General features: G+C 46.7%; 1 protein-coding gene across 3 annotated transcripts in view; it reads left to right on the top strand.

The window, feature by feature from the left end:
• RAB27B (RAB27B, member RAS oncogene family) overlaps positions 1 to 23762 on the top strand; it is a 131392-nt gene that overhangs the window by 40868 nt on the left and 66762 nt on the right. For all 3 annotated transcript variants that reach the window (XM_081213237.1, XM_081213238.1, XM_081213239.1), the window contains one exon: positions 21294 to 21380. The gene's annotated coding sequence lies outside the window, so the exon portion shown is untranslated. The remainder of the gene's footprint in view (positions 1 to 21293; positions 21381 to 23762) is intronic.

Below are 23762 nucleotides of genomic sequence, written 5' to 3'. Positions count from 1 at the left end.
CTTCAGCATGTCTTCCGCCTGCATGGACTACCTGAGCGCGTGGTGTCCGACCGGGGCGTTCAGTTCACATCCCGGTTCTGGCGAGCATTACACCAGACCCTCGGGACAGAGGTCTGTCTCTCGTCAGCCTACCACCCACAGACCGATGGCCAGACGGAACGGGCGAACGCGGTGCTAGAGCAGTACCTCCGGTGTTACTGCAGCTACCAGCAGGATGACTGGGTCGACCACCTGGCATTGGCGGAGTTCGCCTATAACAACGCGGTGAATGCGTCCACCCAGCAGACCCCGTTCCAGGCCAGCTATGGTTATCATCCACGGCTGTTTCCAGAGGTGCTGCCGGCATCCGCGGTCCCGGCAGTGACGGAGTGGCTTCAAGAGCTCCAGTCCCAGCAACAGCTTTTGGTGGAGCAACTGCACCAGGCCAAGGAAGCGTACAAAGCCCAGGCCGACCGCCACCGCCAGGTGGGGCCGGAACTTCGCGTCGGTGACCTGGTTTGGCTCTCCACTCGCCATCTCCACCCTTCTCGACCTTCGCGGAAGCTGGACGCCCGGTTCACCGGCCCGTTCCCTATCGTGAACCAGGTCTCGCCTGTGGCATTCCGTCTCCAGTTGCCAGCACACCTGAAGGTTCACCCGGTATTCCACAGGTCCCTTCTGAGTCCGGTGGCCCCACCCGACGAGTTCCACCCGAACCGTCCCCGACCGCAGCCAGTTTTGGTGCAGGGAGAGCCTGAGTACGAGGTGGAACGCATTCTGGACTCCCGATACCGCAGGGGAAGGCTGCAGTATCTCATTGACTGGAAGGGATATGGGCCAGAGGACTGTTCCTGGGAACCAGCGGCCAACGTCCACGCGCCTGCCTGCATCCGAGAGTTTCATGCGGCGTACCCCAGCAAGCCGGGTCCGGACCCTCAAGTGAGGGGGGGGCCTGGGAGGGGGGATGGTGTGATGGCCTGGGATTCTGAGTCTGAGAGCGATCCGGAGGAATCCCAGCTGGCACAGGAGTCCCCGCCTCCAGGGCCGGCTGAACTGGGGCAAGGCCTAGATGCTGAGGAAACTCAAGAGCAGGCACCAGGTGAAGCCATTCTGGCCCCAGAGGTGCTGGAAGACTCAGTGGCCACAGGTGAGCCTCCTCCAGGGCCCAGTAACCCTTCGGCCTCTCCTGATCTGCAGAGGCTTAGGGCAGAGAGGCGAAGGGAACTGGTTGCCCCCAGGAGGAGTGCTCGCCTTAAGGCCAGAGTAGGCGGGGCTCCTGGGGGTCGGGACCGCCCCTGACCTTAGAAGAGGATAAAAGCCCACTCATCCCGGCCCCAGGTTGCGGGAGCAACGTCGTTGTTGGCTTCGGACCTTCCTGTGATCCTGATCCTTGCTCGGCCTCCTGTTCCTGACTAACCGGTACTCCTGTTCCCTGCTCGGCTTCCTGTTCCTGACTATCCAGTACTCCTGTTCCCTGCTCGGCCTCCTGTTCCCGACCATCCGGTGTTCCTGTTACCTGCTCAGCCTTCTGTTCCAGCGTTCCTGTTCCCCGCCCGTCTCTCTGCATCGGACCTCGCCCCGCTTCGTGTGGACTCTGCTACACTCACGGTACCTTACCCCGGGACCAGCACAATGGGTCTCCCTATGGGAGCTTCTGACACCTCCCCGCTGTTCTCGCTGGACGTGTCCCTGATCCCTCCCCCTTCCCTGCTAGTTCCTGCATTTGCTGCTGTGTCTCTCTCCGCATTCATGAGACCTTCCTCCAGAGACCCCTCTCTCCCCCTGCTGGTCCCTGCTTTCGCTGCTGACTCCTTCCCAGCCTCTGTGAGCCCTTCCACCTCCCTTTCCTCCGATGGCAGTTCCCTGACATCCACCTCCCCTCCAGGGCCCCCTTCCCCCCCGCCCATTCTCTCTCCTCTGGGCGGTGAGGAGATAAAACCCCGAAAAGAATCCTCTTCATCTTCCGACGTCTCGAACATTTCCCTCCATCGGTCTTCGTTCCGGCTCACTGAATCCTCCTCCTCCTCGGAATCAGGGAACCCCTCCAACTCTTCTTCTTCGTCGGTGGTGGCAAAGTATTCCCTCCGGAACCTCGCCACTGGCTGAGGTTTACGTGGGAACCTCTGATGAAAAGTTTCTATTAAAACCTCGTCATCTACATCCTCTGCCATGACCCAGGTGTTTTCCGACTCCGGTTCCCCTTCCCACATTACCAAATACTCTACTTGATCTCCCTTCCACCTGGAATCGAGAATCTCCGCTACATGGTAGCTGTGTTCCTTCTCCTCCATTGCTGGTCCCCTATTGACCCTCCCTTCTCTGTCCCCTTTATACGGTGACAGCAGCGACCTGTGGAAAACTGGGTGCAGCTTCATGTGGTTCGGTAACCGGAGTCTGAAAGCCACTGGGTTGACCTGCTGCGTGACTTCAAATGGGCCCAGTCTTTTGGGTCTTAACTTCTTACAACCCCCTTTGAATGGTAACCCTTGGGATGACAGCCACACCTGGTCCCCCACCCTAATGGTTTCACCTTCTCTTCTGTTTTTGTCTGCCTGCCTCTTATATTCCTCCTTAGCCCTGTTTAAGTTAAGTTGGAGCTGGCGATGGATCGCCTCCATTTCCTCTACGAACTGTTCTGCAGCTGGAACGCTCCAGTTCTCCCCTTCCCCCCCGGGAAGGCTCGGGGATGGCACCCGTAATTAGCCAAAAAGGGGCTCATCCCCGTGGACACGTTCTCTGCATTGTTGTAGGCAAATTCTGCCAACGCCAGCTTCTCCACCCAATCATTCTCTCTGTCATTCACATAACACCTCAAATATTGCTGGAGGACGCCATTAGCTCTTTCCGCCTGCCCGTTGGTTTCAGGATGCCGGGCAGTTGAGAAATTAACCTCTACATGCAGTAAGCTCATGAGCTTCCTCCAGAACCTGGAAGTAAATTGTTTCCCTCGGTCTGAAACCACCCTCAAGGGGGTGCCATGCAACCTAAACACATTTTCTACAAACAATTTAGCGGTTTCTTCTGCCGTGACCGCATGTGAGCAGGCTATAAAGTGGGCCATTTTGGTTAACAGGTCTACCACAACCATGATGGCTGTTTTCCCTCTGGACCTTGGCAGATCAGTCATGAAATCTATTGCCACTGCTTCCCATGGTCTTTCAGGTGTGGGTAGTGGTTCTAATAACCCTGCCGGTGCCCGCCTCTCCCCCTTGGCTCGTTGGCATTGGTCACACCCTCTCACATACTCCCGCACATCTTCCCTGACCTTGGGCCACCAAAATTCCCTGGTAACCAGCCACATGGTTTTGTGTTGCCCAAAATGCCCTGCTGTGGGGCTATCGTGCAGTTGCTTGAGTACCTTCTCCCTCAATTCCCCTTCAGGTATATATAACGCTCCCTTGTAATACAATGCCCCGTTTCTCTCCTCAAAACCCCCGGGTTTGTCTCCCTCCCTCCTGAGACCCCTGAGTTTGTCCTGGGCGTATTCATCATGCACCGTTCCCTCTACCAGTTCCCTTTGCCCCACCAATGCCGCCCCACACACCCAGCGGTCCTCTGGAATGACATGGGTCTCTTCGGGTGCTCCCTCCCCCTCCAAATATTCAGGTTTGCGTGAGAGAGCGTCCGCCCTAACGTTCTCTGGGCCTGGCACGTAACAAATCTCAAAGTTAAATTTGGAAAACTCCTGGGCCCATCTCAACTGCCGTTGGTTGAGCACTCGCGCAGTTCTCCAATACTCTAGGTTCTTATGGTCCGTGCACACTTGCACCTTATGTTGTGCACCAATTAGCAGGTGCCTCCATCTCCGGAAAGCCTCATGGATAGCAAGAAGTTCTCGATCGTAGACCGTGTAGTTCCTCTCGGATTTGTTCAGTTTTCGCGAAAAAAAGGCACACGGTCTCCACTCTGACTCCTCCCCCCCCCTGGCTGCAGGAGGAGCACCGCCCCAATGGCTCTGTCTGATGCGTCTGTTTCGACTCTCATCTTTTTTTGTAAATCCACATGCAGAAGTTGTTCTTCAGAGGCGAAGGCCCTTTTTAGCTCCTCAAAAGCTCGCTCCGCCTCCTCAGTCCAAACAAATTTCTTCTTACTGCTGAGACAGTCCGTTATGGGCGCCGTCAGGTGGGCAAAGTTACGGATAAACTTACGATAAAAGTTCCCAAACCCTAGGAACCTCTGCACATCCTTCTTGGTTTTGGGAGTTTTCCATACCAGCACTGCCTGGACCTTGCCGGGATCCATAGCCAATCCCTTGTCTGACAGGCGGTACCCCAGGAACTCTACCTCCTTGGTATGAAACTGACACTTCTCCAGTTTCACCCACAGCCGGTTGTCTAGCAGCCTGCGCAACACTTCTCTGACGTCTCTCACATGCTGCTCCTCATTCTCAGAATACACCAACACGTCATCCAGGAAGGCCACGCAATTCTTGTACAGCAAAGGCCCTAGTACGTGGTTCATCAGCGATTGAAAGCACGCTGAGCCTGCTTGTAATCCAAATGGCATAACTAAATATTCAAATGCCCCCAAAGGGGTGAACATGGTGGTTTTCCATTCATCCCCTTTCCTTATACGTATCAGGTTGTACGCCCCCCTTAGATCCAGCTTTGTAAAAATCTTTCCCTTCCGCACCCTGGTCAAAATGTCATCAATCCTGGGCATAGGGAAAGCCACTGGTTCTGTCACTGCATTTAACCCCCTGAAGTCACACACAAGTCTCGGCTTGTCCGTGTTCTTTTTATCCACAAAAAACACTGGGCTACCCCCCGCTGCTTTGGACTCTCTGATGAAGCCTCTCTTCAGGTTCTTGTCAATGAACTCTCGCAGCTCCTGCATTTCTCTGTCTGACATGGCATACAACTTGCCTACAGGAAGCTGTGCTCCAGGGAGTAAATTGATCTGACAGTCAAAGGGCCTATGCGGGGGTAGTTGGTCGGCTTGGCTTCCTTCTCGCTGAACACGTCGCTGAGATCTGCATATTGTGGTGGTACCTTCACCTTCTCCATTACTTCTGTCCCTGCTAGGGTGGCTTGGGCCCCTGCTGAACCCTTTTCCCCTTTGCAGTGTTCTAAGCAATGTGCTGAACCAAAGGAAACCACTCTCTGATGCCAGCCCACCAGCGGATCATGTAGCGCTAGCCAGCTCATTCCCAAAATAATGGGAGCGCCTCCCAAGGTGGCCACATTAAACGCTATCAGTTCTGTGTGCCTGGCCACCCTCATTATCATTGGGACGGTCTGCAAGCTGACTCCTCCTCCCAACAACTCCCTGCCATCGATCGTGGTCACCTGCAGGGGGTTGCTTAAAGGGATCGTCTGTATCTGGTGTTCAGCAGCAAACTCTTTGCTCATAAAATTGCAGGAGCTGCCTGAGTCCAACAGCGCCTTTATCTTTAGGGGGTGTCCATTTTGCAGCTCTAGCGACACTTCAATCACTAGAGCAGGTTGAGGAGCTTCTGGCGTGGGCACTTTCACTGCTCTTTGGCCTGGCTGCTGTGCCCCGACTGTGGCAACCAGGCGTTGGCTTTTACCTGCTCCGGTTCTCCCTGCTCTCTTCCCTCAACAGCTCCCACCATCCCTTGCCATTCCTTCCTCTGGGGGCAGACTCTGGCAAAGTGGCCTGGCTGTTGGCAGAGATAGCATTTCCGGGCGCCTTTTCGCTCCTTCTTAGCTCCCTCACTGGGCTTTGAAACTGCGCGCGCGCGCGCTGTTCCGATTTCCATCGGCTCTGCCGGCGGGAAAGTTGTCTCTGGAATCTCAGGAATGCGGAACTCCTTCCAGCGTTCCCCTTTCCCTTCCCGCCTCTCCAAAGCTCTCGCCTCCTGGCGCGCTCCTATGGTCAGCGCAGATTTAGTCAGCTGATCCATGGAATCCGCCCTAGGACCCCGGGACAGCTCGTCTTTCACGGCCGAAGCCAGGCCTTCTTCAAATAGCATTTGAATGGGTGCCGCCGATAAGTCCCACCCCAATCTGTGAACCAGCATAGTGAACTCAGTCCAGTACTCACGGACAGATCGGCTTCCCTGCTTGCAAGCCATCAGCTGTCTGCGCACCACTCCTTCCTCAATATCGCTGGAAAACATGAGATCCATTGCACGAAAGAACTTCATGGTGTCCTTTAGTACGTCATTGTGCGTTGCCATCAGGGGCCTAACCCAGTCTCTCGCCCCCCTCTCAAGATGCCCAATCACGAAAGCAACTTGCGATTCCTCGTCAGGGAATTCATCAAACTGCACATTGAGAGCATATTGCATCTCTGTTCTAAAGGCATGATAGTCCTTGGGGTCCCCCCCCAAATTTCTGCACCAATCCTGGTACCTTTCTGTTGAACTGGGTGGCTCTCCCCTTCTTGTCTGCATCCTGAGCCCTTCTCTCCTCAAGCCTAGCCGTCTGCAGCGCCAATTGGATTTCCAACGCTCGGTACCTATCTTCCAAGCTTGGACCCGCTCCAACTCCTGCCTCTCCGGCTCCGGCTGGGTCGCTCATGATGCCTTCTCCTGCACAGACAGCTTACAAAGACTGTCGGAATGCTGTGATGGGATGATTAGCTGCTTGTGCGTAAAATCGTGGTCCCTCAGAGTTTGTGCAACTCCACAAACCTCTGTGTGTGACAGAGCTCCTCAAACATGTCTGCCCTAGTCACTCGTAGATTCCGACAGTGGTTGTCTGCGGAAGCGCTTCCAGCATAGAAGCTCCTTAACGGAAACGCGTCTCCTGGACTCACGACGTGGCAGCTTCCGGCGAAGCATGGGTCTCCCTATGGGAGCTTCTGACACCTCCCCGCTGTTCTCGCTGGACGTGTCCCTGATCCCTCCCCCTTCCCTGCTAGTTCCTGCATTTGCTGCTGTGTCTCTCTCTGCATTCATGAGACCTTCCTCCAGAGACCCCTCTCTCCCCCTGCTGGTCCCTGCTTTCGCTGCTGACTCCTTCCCAGCCTCTGTGAGCCCTTCCACCTCCCTTTCCTCCGATGGCAGTTCCCTGACACCTCCTGATAATTTTCATTCCAGAATAAATAAACTTTTGGGACATTCCCACCAGAGGTGCCAGGGAAGAAACCTTTGAGAGAAAACCCCTGACTTCAAAGTAACCATTAGAAAAGGGACTCTCTAACCTATAGATTAATTGTCAGGAGTTGCATAGTCCTGCATGAAAGTTGCAAAGCACTGTGGAACGGGCTGTGCAAAAGGCTCTTTCAGGCCATCTGTGTCTTTAACAGCCACACACCTGATGCCATGTAATGCCTGGCAGTCAATTTCTAAGAACATTAATGTTTCATGGCCAGTTGTTGTTTTTTATAAAAGGGACAGGCTTCCTCATATTTCTTTTTCACAGTTTGCTTTTGCATTTGCAACAGGTACAGCTTGATCTGAACCAGTTAGCCTGACTTTGGAGAATCAAGGGAAATGCCTTAAACTAATGAATGCTTTTTCTGCCTCCTGGCATGTCTCCCAGTCAAACGGGCAAAGGCAAGTTCCTTTGCTCAGCTGACTTTATAGGTGGGGGGAAAAATACCAGTGTTGAAACTACAAAACCTGTTTTTCAAGGATGATGCTTCATTTACAGGAGCTGATTTCCCCTCCACTGCAGGTATCATCCACTGTATTTACTCAGCAGAAATGGAGAGGAAGTGTGTGGTTGCAGTGTACCTTGCAGGCAGTGAAGTTATTTCAAATAAGCCATCCAAGGTGGGGAATGAATTCTGCTTTCTGGAATTCATGGTTTCAGCGGCTAACATGGGCTGGAGACTAGACTGAAGCAATGACCCTGCAATGACTAAGCCTTTTGCGGATGTGGGATTGCATAGTGTGAGAACAGAACCAATCTTCTAGGAGGGTTCAGTGGTTGTACCACATCCAAATCCCTCTCCTTGAGCCTATTCTCCTCCCCACCAACAAACCTTGAATTCTTACTATCTGAAGGGCCTGCAATGTTAAAACAAAATGGTCAAATAGTATCAAAACACTTCCCCAGTCTTTTGTGAGAAAGAGCCTTTCCAGATACAGTGGTACCTCAGGTTACAAACACCTTGGGTTACAAACACTTCGGGTTACAGACTCCGCTAACCCAGATGTAGTACCTCAGGTTAAGAACTTTTCCCCAGGATGAGAACAGAAACTGTGGTGCGGTGGTAGCGGGAGGCCCCATTAGCTAAAGTGGTACCTCAGGTTAAGAACGGTTTCAGGATAAGAATGGACCTCCGGAACGAATTAAGTTCTTAATCTGAGGTACCACTGTATATTATATTATATTATATTATATTATATTGTATTGTATTGTATTGTATTGTATTGTATTGTATTGTATTGTATTGTATTGTATTGTATTGTATTGTATCCCATCCTTTCTCCAAGAATCTCAGGAGTTCTTATCACAATACTTCTGACATGTAAGCCAGGGTGAGAAATAGCAATTGATCTCACGTTGCCCAGAGAGTTTAATGGCTCAGCAAAATCTGCATTCAATTTGCCTTAGTCCAAGCCCAGCACTCCGTCACTTCTATTGACTATGTGCAGTTTTGACTTTAGGCACAATCAGTCTAAATGTAAACCTCACGTCAGCTGAGGGCTTACTGTATTTCATACTCCTCCACCCTTAGGAGCAACAGTTTTTCCTTGGGCGATTAGCGGGGGAGTTTGCAAGCTGCACACACAGTCCCTCATATTCTGTCTTTCTCTCAAAGAACTCTCACCCACCTGGGGATTCAACTGTTTGCCCCGTGGGCAGGCAAACCTGGAGACTTTAGGTCAGCCCTGGCAGTGTGGCAGTCAAAGTTGCTGCTTCCACTTTGGGGCAGGTCTGATGTGACCTTATAGGCATTTGCACCATCCATCTCCTACGTAGAATGACCTTTTGTACCGGTGTGACTTTGGTATCATTCATTGGTCATACGCAAAAACAAAGAGGCCTTTATTCTCTTTGGTAAGGTTGGAAATAACTCTACTGCCATGGTTTTACACCAGAGTAGCAAGCATTTTGATACTAAGCAAACATACCTTCTTCTTCCTACCCTACGTGCAATACAGCTGGAGTGGCTCATAGCTGGCATGTAAATATTGGCTCGTATGAAAGTATACTACAATATTTACTTTGCAGGTGTTCTGCCAGATGAAGGCACTATTCAGTACGCTGAGTAAAGTTCAGATTTCTAAAGCAATCTCTTGCCTTTGTTATTACTATTTGGAATGGGAGAAAGGGATCCTTGAGCTTTGCTATAACAATGGGAAAGACCTCTCTTAAGACTTGGCTTCCTCCAGGAAGCAGGATCTGAAGCTCCGACATGAAGCTGCCTTATTCTGATTCAGACCATTGATCAGTTTAGCCTGCTGTTCTTTACTCTGACTGGCAGCAAAGCCACCAAACCCCATCTGCTTCAAGAGCAGGCAGCATAAAGGAGCTCATGTACCATGCTTAGGGCACACTGTATTAACTCATTAAAGGGAAACGATGCAAATCAAGTCTTCTACAACTTTTTGATATAACAGACCCATCCTTGCCCATATTGTGAACAAGACCACATTTACCCCTACAGTTTCTCAATTGCTTCCATCTCTTTTAAAGTGTCCAGAACGGTGCTTTTCATACACCTAACCACGTGTTGAGCAACACCCACAATTGCATTCCAGAGGCATGAGCAATAAAGTTGCGCAAACTTGCCTTGTAACATTCATCATAAGCCACAACGTCTAAATTCTCTTCGGTCTGGGTAGTCATGCACAGTTCTCACATAAAAAACCCAAATATGCACCACACATTGCTAAGCGCTTCCCGCCCAAGTGAATGATCTCTTACGGGAAACAAGGAAGCAGACTTTTAAAAATCAACACTTTTGTAAGAATTCATCATAGCACTTTCACAGATGGATATCTAAGGTACATTGGACAGCTCAGCAGGGGTCTGGGTGAGGCCCTTCAGCTGCCTTTGGTTCCTCCCCCTCCCCCTTTAGGATTGCAGCTTTTGGGTTTTGTTCAGCATCCATTAAACACAAACTGCTACATTCTTAAGGATTTGCAAAACATGTCCCAAGCATAGGAACCAACTCCTAGGGGCCATGGGGGCTTCGACTCCCACAATAAAATATTTGAGGGGGCTGGGCGCCCACAAAGTTGATGGGCATTCCCGTTCAAATGGTGTTTGTGCATTGCGTCATGTGATCGATTGTGAGGGGCGGGGCTTACCTGGAATATTTTATTCAAGTTGACACCCCTCGCTCCAAGAGAGGCGGGTTTATGATGTTACAAGCCCACAGCTAATCAGTGCAAAGCTCAGCTGGTGTCTCTGCAACGTGCAGGATTGGTTTTACCTGAGCTTGGTCAGGTTTTACTTGAGAAATGCTTGATAAATTCCAAGGAAGCCTTAGAGAAAGAAAGGGAAACAAAGAACTACAGGGAAACCGTATCTCTTTAACTCAGCTCAGCCATTTATCCTAATAGCCGGGAGGGCGTAAATGATTTGCTGCATTAGCCATTTGGATAATAAATAAGAGTGCTATTTACATAGATTATGATGTCCAGTGGGTATAACAACAGCAGAACTGAGAACATAATCCAAAGTTCCTACCCTGCGTGGCCCGAAGGCCTGCTAACCGAGATAACACACAGGAGACAGAAATGTAGAAAGAGCAGAAGAAAAATCAGCTGCATTGTATGAATAATAAAGCATGGTTGTTTCTGATAAGGCCTCCAGTATTATCGTTATGGCTGAGCGGTTAAATACACTGGGGGAACACAGTGAAATCTGAATATCGAGGGATAGAGATCATGGGAATTCTATAGTATTTTCTGCCTCAGTAGCAAGGATGTAAAGGAAGCCTATGCAAACTTCCTAGAGCAGTAAACAGTGTGTGTCTGTTGCAGACAGCAGCACTTGGTGCTCCAGGAAACAGGCACAAAAGTCTTGTGTGCCAAACTATCACAAGATTGTGCATAATCGGATACGCCCCTTCCTCCTTGTGCACATGATTAAGAAACAAGCAGGTTGGCACAGGCTCTTGAGTGAAATCAGGGGGTCCAGAACAAACTGTGCTGTTTATCTTCCCAAGTAACCAGGTCAGATGAAATCGGTGGTATGTGAAGAGTTTATGCCGCTAAGTGAAATGTGCAGCTATTATGCTCATGGGACTCTTTCCCTTGTGATTTGTTAGCAAAGATGGCTTGATCTAATAATTTATGCTACAGCATACATCAATACACCCACATGCATACGCTGCACCTAAGATCTATGTAGCATTAATTAATGATGTAGTGTTAAAGCTGGTGAATTTAATTAAATTCAAACACAATTTATATATTCAACAAAAGTGCCCTTTTTAAGGTGCTGGAGGGTGGAAATTTTAGCTCATGTTTAGAAGGAACACCATCATGGATGTCTTCTTTTCATTTTCCAATGCATCAACACACTTGAACATTCAACCATAGCCAGTACCTATCGTATTTTTAAATCCCTCCCCCACTTATTAAAATTCATCAGCTGAGATTGCAATCCTAACCTCACATGCCTGGGAGTAACCCCAGGGAATTCAACAGGATAGGACTTATTTCTTGGGAAGACGTGGTAGGATTGCACTGCAAATCTTTCTTTCTTTTTTTTTTCGTTCTCCCTTTCTTGTTTCAGGATCCCAGGACAGCTTTACAGTTGGCACATTAAAAACATGCAGTAAGAAACACCATAAACCAACGAAATTACTGAAGCAAACTATAACTTTATGTTCAGCTGGTCTCACATGGGCATTTTCAGTCCCCCCCCCCCCAAAAGACTTTAGCAAAATGATGAGACTTTAAATGGCACCAAAATCCCAGTAGTTTGTTCGTGGCTCTGCAAATTAAATGGGTTAAAAGTTGTAACCCTTAAAATGCATGTATATTTGTAGTCTGATTAAGGGCTCGTCCAGCCTTCCAATTATCCCATGCTTTTCTAGCAGTCTTCTACTTGACTTGCACTTTCCAAGCATGGTTCAAAGCAGTTTCCCCCTTGCCCTGCTCTTTTCCCAGGGGAAACCCACTCTTTAGCTCTTTTGAGCCAACATCATTCTGGAGAAAACCTGAATTGCCATTTGTTCCAGTTAAGAGCTGAAGAGCAGTTTTCCTCAGGGAAAGCAGTGGAACAAGAGGAAGTGTGGATAATCCCTAAGACGAAAAGATTGTTTCACATTCTTAGGCCAGGATTCGTATTTGGCAAAGTGACTCTTTTTAGACCAGATGGTGTCCACCTCTTTGCATCTGGGAATGATGTCTGGTTAATGGACACACAGGACTTCACAGCCCCTTTAATCTCATTTTCCCATTAGGAATGCTTGGAAAGGGCTAGTAAATTCTGCTTTAACAGGAGAGTAAGGGAAACATTTCAATAGGCGTTTTTTAAAAGTAGGCAGCAGCCTTTTGCATAACCTTGAAGGCTGATGTTTTGCACAGATAGTCAAATCTAATGATACGTTCACAGCATGTTTTGATAGTAGTGAAGGACACCATTTGGAGATTAATTCACAAGAAGTGAAGCTTCTTGCTTCATAATATAACAATGGAATAAAAAGCTTTAGATGGAAAGGAGGACGCCCAGTTGAGTGAAATGTCCTTGCTTGTTGTCTAGATGCTTCTGATAAAGTCTGACCTCAGGAAAATTCCTCCCAATGGCGTCAACATTTCCATCTGCTTTGTTTTCTATTGGTGATATTTGAAAGTCCTCTCTGACAGTTTCCCAGCTTGGACAAAGGGTGCATACACCCATCACCCCCAAAACCTACCAGAAGATTAACTTGTTGAGAGCCTTCTTGGTACACATGAAAGTGACCTCAGGCCTTTAGCTCACTGGATTTAACTGAGACTTGAATCCATGAGGCATTTACATTTTTCCAGCATCTTCTGAACTATACAAATGTTTACTCTGGAGAATGTCCCATTGAGATCAATGAAGCTTACACCCAAGTTGGTGTACATGGGATTGCTATTTTAATCTGTGTGGGAAAAAGGCATGCAACACTCAAACTATATTTTATTGTTATTGAGAAAATCTTCCCCAGCTAACACAATCACTCAGGATTGGATTGTTGCTTGGAATGTAGTTGTCTTGCACAGATGTCATGGGTATCTGTTGAATCGAAGCATCTGTTATAACCAGAGTTATGCTGTATGTCACAACTCTCTCTTGCACCATAATGGAACTTTACCTGTGATGTTTTTAAACAATAAAGGTTTCATTAAGGGGCCTTTTTCAACTGTAGCTTTCTGTTAGCCTTCAAAGCCAGTTGGTTTACTTGAGCCGAGGAGCTGCTGTAACAGGCAGCCTTTCCATCTTTCCTCTTGCAAACATGCACAAAGGTCTCCTACTATTTCTAATACCCTCCTGCCATTTGCAGAACACGCAAGATGAATTTTGTGGTTGGCCGTCCCAAAAAGTTTGGAGTCTAGTTGGTTCTGGAATTGTACTGAAGCGATGTAGAGCAGATGCCAAAGATAACTCTGAGATAATTCTGATGTGGAATGGGTGGTTGGCCAGCAAAACTGACACCATTCTCCTCCCCCACCCCTTGGGGATACTCTAGCTCTGGACTTCCTGCATCAAGAAGGAGTTTGGGCCAGATGGACTAAAAGCATCACCTCCAATTCTTTGATTCTACACAATGAGAGCAATGAAACAGACAGGGAGGCAGCCCTATCTGCCCATGTGCTGTAAGACACATACTAAATATGGCCAGCCATGCTATACGCAGGTCTATGTAGTGGTGGCGGTAACGACCAATAAATCATTCCTCTCCACTCCATCCACCTGATGTTTTCCAAGGGGTGAGAAGGAAGATCTACAAGCTTGTGAAGCCTCTTTAAGTCACTGTCTTGCTTTTTCTCAAAATCTTGCTGGTAAAGGGGTTTTCACTTGTCACCTATGACATCTGTTGCCATTGCTTGGATCATTTCAGGCTCGTTTGATTGAGGATGTGAACATAGTGATCAAGGCTACCATGTGTTCTTTAGATCAGTGTTTCCCAACCTAGGGCCTCCAGCTGTTTTCGAACTACAATTCCCATCATCCCTGACCACTGGTCTTGCTAGCTGAGGATTATGGGAGTTGTAGTCCAAAAACAGCTGGAGGCCCAAGGTTGGGAAATGCTGCTTTAGATCCATGTGTGTGTCTTGGCTGATCTTAAGTCCTGGGATTTCTTGGAATTTAAGTCATAATAACACATCTTTCCCGAAAGGCAGCTTGCTTTCTATTACTTTGCAATGTGCAGCCACAGCATAACATTGTGTGCGTTTTTAGGGGAAACCAACCAGTCAGGAGAACATTGCTTGGGCACATGCTGAGTGATTGGTAAGTCCTTTCTTATAGTAAGAACCTGAGAACTGGGAGGCAAGGATTGGTGTGTAAGCCACACACATGTTGCTTGCTCTTTTAGTTTGGCATAGAGACTTTCCTAGATGTCCATCGAAAAATCAAAACCTATTACTGTTCAAGCCAATCCTTGACCTTTTAACACCTATCTACTATCGACTATCATTTGTAAAAAGCTGTCTCTTTTAAACCAGCATTTGTTGGTTGGTTGGTTGGTTTGCAGTGCAGAGAGGATACAATAGTCAGCCATTTACACAGACCGGTCATTGATATTTCCTAGACAAATGTTTGACTTCTAATTAAGCCTCGGAGTGTACACTGATCTTAAGGCTTTATGTCTATCTGACACCATTGATTTTCAAGAGGAGAGAAGTGTTTTATTTCGCCCATTCTGCTATTCATTTGGCCTGCTGTTATTTTCAGAGACAAACCACTCATGAAGATTGATATCTTCTCTGCTTGTAGCATTGACCCCCAATAGCTATTTGATCTTCACTGGTGAGATTCTACAATAAGAGCAGAAGCCCCTGAAGTTTAGGAAATTGTAAATGATGTGCAGAGATAGGTTAGTTACCCTTCCTCAAATAGGGACGAGTGAGTTGATCAAGCTTGTGTTTTCGGTATTCCTATCTGAAATTTACTACATCAGTTTTTTGGCGGGGGGAAGCAAGTCCTCGTGAAAATTCACCAGATTTTTAGCGCAAATTTCTCTTAATATATATTGGCCAGATGAAGCTTTTGCCTGGCCTTGCTAGGTATGAATGATGAAATCTGGAAGCAGAGGAGCAAAGCACAGGTCAGGACTTTGGGGGAACTGGAAGCCCTGGCAGATGGCTTATCTGCCACTTCCACTTGCCCTGATGCTTCCCTCCAGAAATACCAACTGTTTACCACTGAATCGGGGCCACCGTCAGTATGGTTTTCTCTGGATTGACATTTGCTCCGGTTTAGAGGGTTCTCCAGCAGAAAGTTGCAATGCAAAGGCAAAAATCTCTCAGGCCCATGCCTAGAAAGTGTGGGACAAGCAGAAGACCACTTGGACCCATTCTTTCTACACAGGGGTCAAGCAGAAGGGTAGATGTGCCCAGAGATGAGCAACTTTAGGACGAAGATACCTTAAAACAGAAAGCAACCTTCGTTGGGCAAATTCTGTGGTTTGCTGGTTTCCTAGCCTGTAAGCTGTTAGAGCTAGCTTCATGGATGGACAAATGAAATAAGGAGACCAAGCATAGTGTTTTTGTTCATGGACTCACAGACCACACAATCACATGCCGCCGCCGCCCCCCCCCCATGGCTCTGCTATATAGCATCCCTTGTTCCTGCTGCTTCCCCCTCCCTACACATTTGTCTTGGGACCAGACTTTTTCAGACATACTTATTCAACTTGGGATTGGGCTCTTGTAACTCATTAGATCCTGGAGGAGATCAATTGTGTGGAAAAGGGAATGGATTAGGCCTTTCCCTCCTCTCCATGATGGATCCCGCAAGCTTGGAACTTGCATTTAAGGAATCAACGGGGCATACAGATTTGTAGCATTCTTGTGGAATTGGTATCCGTTTGCTTCTTTAACTTCCCAAATCTGACATCTAAATTGTCAGCGGCCCTCCACCACCCAGCTTCGCCTCTGCCACATTTTCCTGTGGGCTTCTCTTTCTCATCTACTTGCCTGTCACTGCCTGTCACAAGGCAAACCTCATTAATTTATGCATAGGTGTTAATGTTTCGCTGGGTATCAAAAAGTACCTCAGGTCCTCTTGCATGAGAAATCTGTTAGTTTGAATCTGACATTCCCTCGAGACTTGCAGATCATAATCTATTACTCTCCTATGCTCAGCTGTTAAGGTCCCCAGTCATCAAGGCCATAATGTGATACCTGTTTTTGTTTTATTTTGGAGCCTGATTCAGGGTGCTTGGGCTTACCTTTAGGGTGCTGATCCTGAATGCTCATGCAGCTAGGGTACTAAGATCAGCTGATGCACAGCCTAACTCTGCACCCCTTCTATTTTTACTGAGAGCTGCAGGGTCTTTTATGCAGTGACCCCCCTTTCAAAAGTGATTAACTTCCCCCTCCACATTGTAGATCTTGCCTCACAGAAAATGTTTTTGTCTATATTGCTTTTGAACTTGTCCTCACCTCTGTTCTTAAGCTGGGTGCTGCTCTTTTGTGTCTTTGATTTGTGATATCTTGCTGTTATCTGGATATTTTGTTTACCTTCATAGACCCTCGTTTAACCAAAGGTCAGTGCAAACAATGATCCATCTATCTATTGTGTTTTTATCTGCTGCTCTGCCTAAATGCACTCCAGTAATAAAATATGACTCCTTTATTTACAAATACCTGTCAAGGTATGCACACCCTTCAAAACCCTCTTATGTGACAAGCTTTTAGTGCTGCTCCTTTACAAAAGAAAGCACAGATAAACCGAAACACAGATCTGTTATAGGCAAGCTATTCAATTTATCCCTCCATGAGCACATTCTATGCAAAGTGAGAGGAAAGAATTCCCAAACTCTCAGCAAAACTCCAAAGGAGAGAATGTCTTGATTGTGTCAATCATTTCGTGGTGCTGGGATGGAAGCAGAGTGTTATTAATGAGACAGCTGCATATTTCAATATACTTTTCTTAAAAGTCTGTTATAAATATTTGCTGGAAATGCCATTAATATTTCCAGAAAGGAAAATATGAAAGACACAGCAAGTCGTTCTGGCGATCTCTAAAATTAAAGGGTGAATAAATATAGATTGCTTTCATTTCTTCCTCTTTTCTAGACCTGTCTCATGCCAAATGTCAGAAATCCCTATATTGAATATGTTCTTCAAATGAACCTAATAAACTTGTGACCCTCCCAGATATTGCTGGGCTCCCACTGCCATCAGCCCCCAGGCAGCATGGATGATGGGAGTTGTAGTCCAACAACATCTGGAAGGGTTACTGGTTCTTCGCCCCTGCACAAGTCACGGTTTCTGCTGTAGAAAGTTACCTGCCATATGGTGGTGCAGCACTAAGTGTGAAGAGAAGGCTCTTGTCTGTAATCCGATGAACACACACCACACATTGGCCAGTCACAGCTTTTCAGTCCATCTCACCTCTCCTTGTCTTTGGAGACATTTGTTTCCCCTGAGCTCTTTACAGCTTTCATTGCAAAATGTGCAGCAAACATGTCCATCAAATAGATGCGGTGGGAAGGTAAACGGCATTTCCATGTGCTCTGGTTTCCATCACAGTGTTCCGTTGTGCCAGAAGTGGTTTAGTTTAGTCATGCTGGCTGCATTTGTCAGCTGTCTGTGGACAAACGCTGATTCCCTTGGCCTGAAAGCGAGATGAGCGCCGCAACCCCATAGTCGCCTTTGACTGGACTTAACCGTCCAGGGGTCCTTTTATTTTTTCCCTTTACCATCAAATAGCCCCAAACAACATACCCATTTATTCACTGAAGGCATTGGTTGCCAGCATCAACACAGTTTAGGATTGTCAAGCTTTTTAAGATAGACTCCTTGAGCTCTCCCTTCCCCAACACCAAAAAATGCAATTTTCAATTGGCTTGCCTAAGATCCGGGACAAAGCACCACCTTTCAGAAATTCCCCCCAGATGTCCACCTTAGAAATCCCGGTCCAGGAAAATCCAGAAGTTTAGCAGCCCTAACACAGTTTGAACCTGGCTAATGGGCACAATATTGACGGGCACAGCTTAGTTTCTCTTAGGGCTGCCATTTTCACACATTTCTGTTGGATAACCTAACACGCGTACAGCAGGACATCTGACTCGCCAAACTTTAGCTTTTGATTAGTCTCTAGGACATGATGGCATCAGAGATAAATCTCAGTATCTGACAGTAACTGGACCACAACCCTGAATAAAAAGAAAGAGAGCACTTGTATCCAGACACACTCGTAAAGCTAATAATCTACACTAGTGGATTTTATTGAGGCCTAGTGTATACAAAACAACAACAACAAACAACACCTTTAAAAAACCTGATCAAATCATTCCTGGACTATAGCCCCTAGGCTGCAGTTGAGTGTTTGAATGTCCCCTCTGAAAAACAAAAGCGAAACATCTCTACAATATCAAGGAGAAGGCTAGGTTGCAATATTTCCCTCTGATTTTTTTAAAAAATGTAATTTTCCCCAGTCGTCGTCTGGAGTAATGCAGTCCAAGAATAGTCTGTCATATGATCTGCTGTTTGTGTAAACTGTCTTATTGGTTCATTTAGAAATAATGGAAGCTAAGAAAAAAAATCAGAAGTATAAAGTCTTCTAGGGAAGCTTTCATCGTAATTCTGGAAAATTGGGAAGAGCTAAGTAGACTTTGAGGCTTTTTTTTTTTAAAAAAAAATGCTGTTCTATAGCCTGCAGCTCTGGACATGAAAATAGGTGGCAAAACTACATTGTTATCCATGGGCGGCCGGGGGGGGGGGCGCTGAATTAACTTTAGAAAAAGGCACACCGACCCAACACTGCAATATCTAACATGGATTCTTTAATGCCATGCCCTTTTCTCTTTGACAGTGTCTGATGTCCTGTTCAGCTCTAGCTGGAATGTTTGTCCTTAAAAGAGAAGGACAGGATCATTCAGGGTCTCCCCACCCCTTTCCTCCACATCCAAGCTGAGACGTGTCAGTATCCTCTTCTAAAACAGTTCACACTGATTGCTAATGTTGCAAATATGACACTGTATTTTGCTGCCTCCTATGTATACCTGAATCTTCAGGCACTAGCTATTTTTGTGAGTATGCAAGGGGAGATAAGTCTCTGGCCCCTTGAAGAACCCTAGAACTCCAGGAGGCTGTCACCAGATAAACCTGCTCCCACACAAGCTGTCCAGGAAGTGGTACTGGCGGAGGACAGGCAATAATGGCATGGCAGCTAAAACTTCAATATGGTGTTCAGCTCTCCCAACACTACAGCAGAAAGAGTAATGGCCAATAGGAAGGAGGCGCCTGATGTTAAGTCAGTCTATTGGTCCTCCCAGTTTTGTCTTCTGTATCCTTGCCCAACCTGGTACTCCTTCAGCATCAGGAAAGGGGAGAAACCTGTGACCCTGAAAATGTCATTTGTCTCCAACTCCTAAATCTCTTAGATCAATTGGGTACCTGATAAACATTTTATTAGTCTTGTTCTTGATCAGTCACTGCCAGTTCAGACCCCATGAACATACAGTGGTACCTCGGGTTACATACGCTTTAGGTTACAGACTCTGCTAACCCAGAAATAGTGCTTCAGGTTAAGAACTTTGCTTCAGGATAAGAACAGAAATCGTGCTCCGGCGGCAGCAGGAGGCCCCATTAGCTAAAGTGGTGTTTCAGGTTAAGAACAGTTTCAGGTTAAGTACGAATTAAGTACTTAACCCGAAGTACCACTGTATATGTGAATTTAGCCTTTATTTATTTTTGCACTGACCTGCATCACTTTACACACACATCCATTAAACTCCATTTGCCATTTCACCTCCTGTTCACTCAGTTTGGAGGGGTAGTTTTGGAGCTCTTCACAATCCCTTTTGTTTGAGCAACCCTGAACACTCTAGGGTCATCAGGAAATGTGGCCACCTTGTCACTCATCCCTAACTCTTGAATGTTTATCAACGAGTTAAAAAGCACAGAATACTAATCCTTGAGGGACTCTACTTTCTATATCTCTCCATTTGGAGAACTCTCCATTTGTTCCTATTCACTGCTTGCTGCTACTTAACCAATTCCTGATCTGCAAGAGGACCTCTCCTCTTATTCCAGGATTGCTAAGCTTTCTCGGGATTCTTTGGTGGGGTACCTTGTTGAAAGCTTTTCAAAAGTCCAAAAACACTTTTATCCAGGGCTTTTTAAATAGAAAAAGAGGTGCCAGAACTTGTTTTTAGGGGGAGCACCTGCCCACAGCCACTTTCAGTGCCATCAAAACGGCAAAATAAACCCCATTGCCCTATGCCGCTGCCCTCAGACTCCACCACACTAATTGTTGCGCTGCCCCAATTGCCGTAATGCCTGCTGCCTCTGACACACAGCCACGAGCATCATGCCAACTGCTGCCTCCACTGTGCAGCCATGGGTACCATGCCACCAGCTGCACAGCCGTAAGGAAGGAGTGCAGTGCTAAAGAGTTGCCGGAATGCACCAAAGAGGTGCTGGAACTCAGTTCCGGTGAGTTCTGGCTGAAACCCCCCCCTGCTTGTATCTTTATTTATTAAAATAAAGGGTGGTTGTATACCACCCTTCATCCAAAGATCACAGGGCAGTCTACAACATAATAAGAGAACACAAAATATATAATAAACGAAAACAAACCAATGACCTCCCCTCCCGCAAACACATTTCAAAGGCCATGTCAATCAGCCAAAGGGTTGATTACAGAGAAATGTTTATACCTGGCGCCAAAAGGTATGTAATGAAGGCACCAGGCAAGCCTCCCTGCTTGTTGATGCAGTCAAAAAAACTCTTAATAGGTTCATAAGAAAGGACTTCCCTTGCAGAATCCCCTTGAAGAAGCCATGCTGGCTGTGCTTCCGCAAGGCTTGTTCTTCTATATGTCTGGTTATTTTATCTTTAACAATGCTTTCCACCAATTTTCCGGGACATATGCTTTGCTAACCGGCCTGTATTTTCCAGAATTCCCCCACTGGATCCCTTTTTAAAAACTGGTGTCGAATTGGCTACCTTCCTGTCCTCAGGTTATGGAGGCTAATCTGAGGGAGAAGTTACATGTTTCTGATAGTAGATCAGCGATTTCGCGTTTGAGTTCTTTGAGAACTCTTGAGCGGATGCCATCTAGACCCGGCGATTTGTCAGATTTTATGTCACGACTATCTGCCTCAGCTCCTTGGAAGCATTGGCTGGTGCATTTTTTCACATGGATGAATTGTTAAACAGTGTCTTTATTCATACGACGTATACGGGGCTACACACCCAACCTCCATCAACATCCTGTATTTTGTGCTGTCCTTGGGAGACAAAAGCCTCCTTCACTGTTAACATTGTCCTTTCTCCTATCCAACACCCACAGAGTCTCATGAAAAGGCTGTGATGGAAAACAGGATTTCATTTCCCCTCACTTCCGTGCTTTGAAGGATTCCGCACAGTCACACCACAGGTAAGAACAGTTATGTTTTGTTTTGCTTTAATTAAGGGTGACGTTTAGGGCTGTGTTTATTTACAATACAATTATTGTTCTTTAATCTTTAAGACTTTTAGGAAGTAGTCATAGGTCAGCGCTAGAGCATTATGCAGAAGTCTCCAATCCCTGGCTTCTCCAGTTACAATGATCATTTGGCAGGAAATATCTTTTTTTGCCTAAGACCCTGGGTAGTTGCTGCCAGTCAGAGTAGACAATACTAGTGCAAATTCTGCACTAAGAGCTGAATTCAACAACCCGTGCAAATTAAGCAAATGTATATAAACATGCTTATTTTGTGCATTTCTGCTTTGTTTACTTTCTTACTCACTTATTTCATATTTCAGAGTTTGGGTCCTAGGGTTTTTGCTAGTGATGCAGTGAAATGCTCAGAGCACTGTCTGAAACTTCACTTCTCGACACCCAGAAATCTATTCAGACGACCACCATGATTTTTACTGAAAACTTAAAACATACCTGTGCACATTTACCTGGGAGTAAGTTAATTGAACTAAGAATACTTACTTCTAAGTAGACATGTACCAGCTCGCACTTTAAATATCCTAGAAAGGAAATGAAATAATCTGACAGGTCACAGTTGATTTTACCATGAAAACACCTCTGTTTAGCATAATGCTGAAAGGGGAGAGGAGTTTCATTGTGTAATGAAGAACTTGAGTCTGTTTGAATTGCTGAGTTGGGTGGTGCTGGGGAGATTGTGAACATTATGTTAGGTTAAAATGTATTTATTGATTTAAAACTGTCTGTTGAAGAGCCCGAGGCAGCTAAGAGCAGCAGATTTAAAACGAATAGCATAAAAACACAGTAAAATAGCGCAATATACACAGTAAAATAGCGCACTATAACTGCAGTAGCTGACAAGTCACAATAGACACCGTCTTTCCCCAGAGAGCTCTCCGCAAAGTCTAGTTTTAACCACAGGGCAGAATGCATGTAATGATGGGGTTAGCGTGGTTTCATTGAGGAGGACCATTCCACAGCTATGGAGTCAGGACTGAAAAGGACTCACTTCTTGTGTCTACCACTACATCTCAGTCAACATGGGAACATGAAGGAACATGTACATATTTTTCTGGGTGGAATGCACCCGTGGCTAGTAAGGCCCCAAATATGAGCAGCAGGGGAACTTTGAGGTCATGGCATTTTTGTTTTGAGCAAGATTTTAAGCCAACTGGATCTGTTGGGGCTACTTTTCTCTCTGAGCATCCTGTCTTGTTTATCTTCCAGCAACTGTTGTTGCCTGGAAGGATAACGGGGAGATTTCTAGATCCTTGCTGTGCATAATTTAGTGCCAATAAAGCTGCTAGTTCTTTAAATACAAAGCCAGGATCCATACATGTCTGAAAATATCTTTTTGCAGCCATAAGGGGCAGAATTTCCCTGTTAGAAACACTTAATGAAAGCTGAAATTTTCCGGAAACTGAATATTGCCTTGAGTACAAGGTTTTCATGCTTTTTCTGACCTTGCATACAGTAATACATGCACACGGCCCTGGTGGAGCTTTGCGTATCTTCTGTGTGGTTCTTCTAATTCTACATAAGGAACAAAAGCAGATAGGAAGACTGTTCCAGAACCATAAGAGGATAAATTCCCTGTCTGCCCATGTACAGCCCCTGCTTGCTACACACTTGCCTCTATATTTCCCACCCTGGAGCTATTTAAAAGCAGGAACTCCTCAAAGTAAATCGCAGGCAACTCTACTCCTGAACATAGCTGTCAAGTGTCCCTTATTTGAAGGGACAGTCCCTTATTCCAGGGCCATGTCCCGCTGCTGTCCTTTATTGATGGATGTCCCTTAAATGTCCCTTAAATGATGTCCCTTAAATTTCAAAGGAAGTAGCTCCTCTCCCTCCCTCCCTGCCGGCCAGGGAGGAGGGAGGCTCCAACTGTGTCGCTTGGCTGTGTTGCTCACCCAATAAGAAGTCTAAGAACGATTGGGGGGTGGAGCTTGCATGCCTTGTGTGTGGCTAGTTAATGCAAGCTGAGGGGGTTTTTGAATGCTGGACGCCATTTTGTTGCACGTGCTGCTACAAACTTTGCAGTGCAAAGCCAGGCCGGGGAACCATCTTAAGTTGAGGCTGCATAGACCTTGTGGTGCATGTGATTCAGATTCTATTCAGTTGAACCTCTGGTTACAAAGTTGGTTGGACAGTGTTCTCGGAGCTACCAGCATGAGTTTGACCAGACTGCAGGAGGACAGGAAGACTGGAGTGCCTGGAACCGGTGAGGCTGCAGGTCCCTTATTTTGGCTGCTGGTCCCTTATTTTAAAATCTGTAAGTTGACAGCTATGCTCCTGAATGATTCATGAGAGTGCCATTAAAACATGCGCTCATTTGCT

This window comes from Podarcis bocagei, assembly GCF_964188305.1.
Source record: "Podarcis bocagei genome assembly, chromosome: 11".
Taxonomy (NCBI): domain Eukaryota; kingdom Metazoa; phylum Chordata; class Lepidosauria; order Squamata; family Lacertidae; genus Podarcis; species Podarcis bocagei.
The sequence above is the reverse complement of the archived record's forward strand: the minus strand, read 5'-3'. Positions and strand labels throughout refer to the sequence as shown.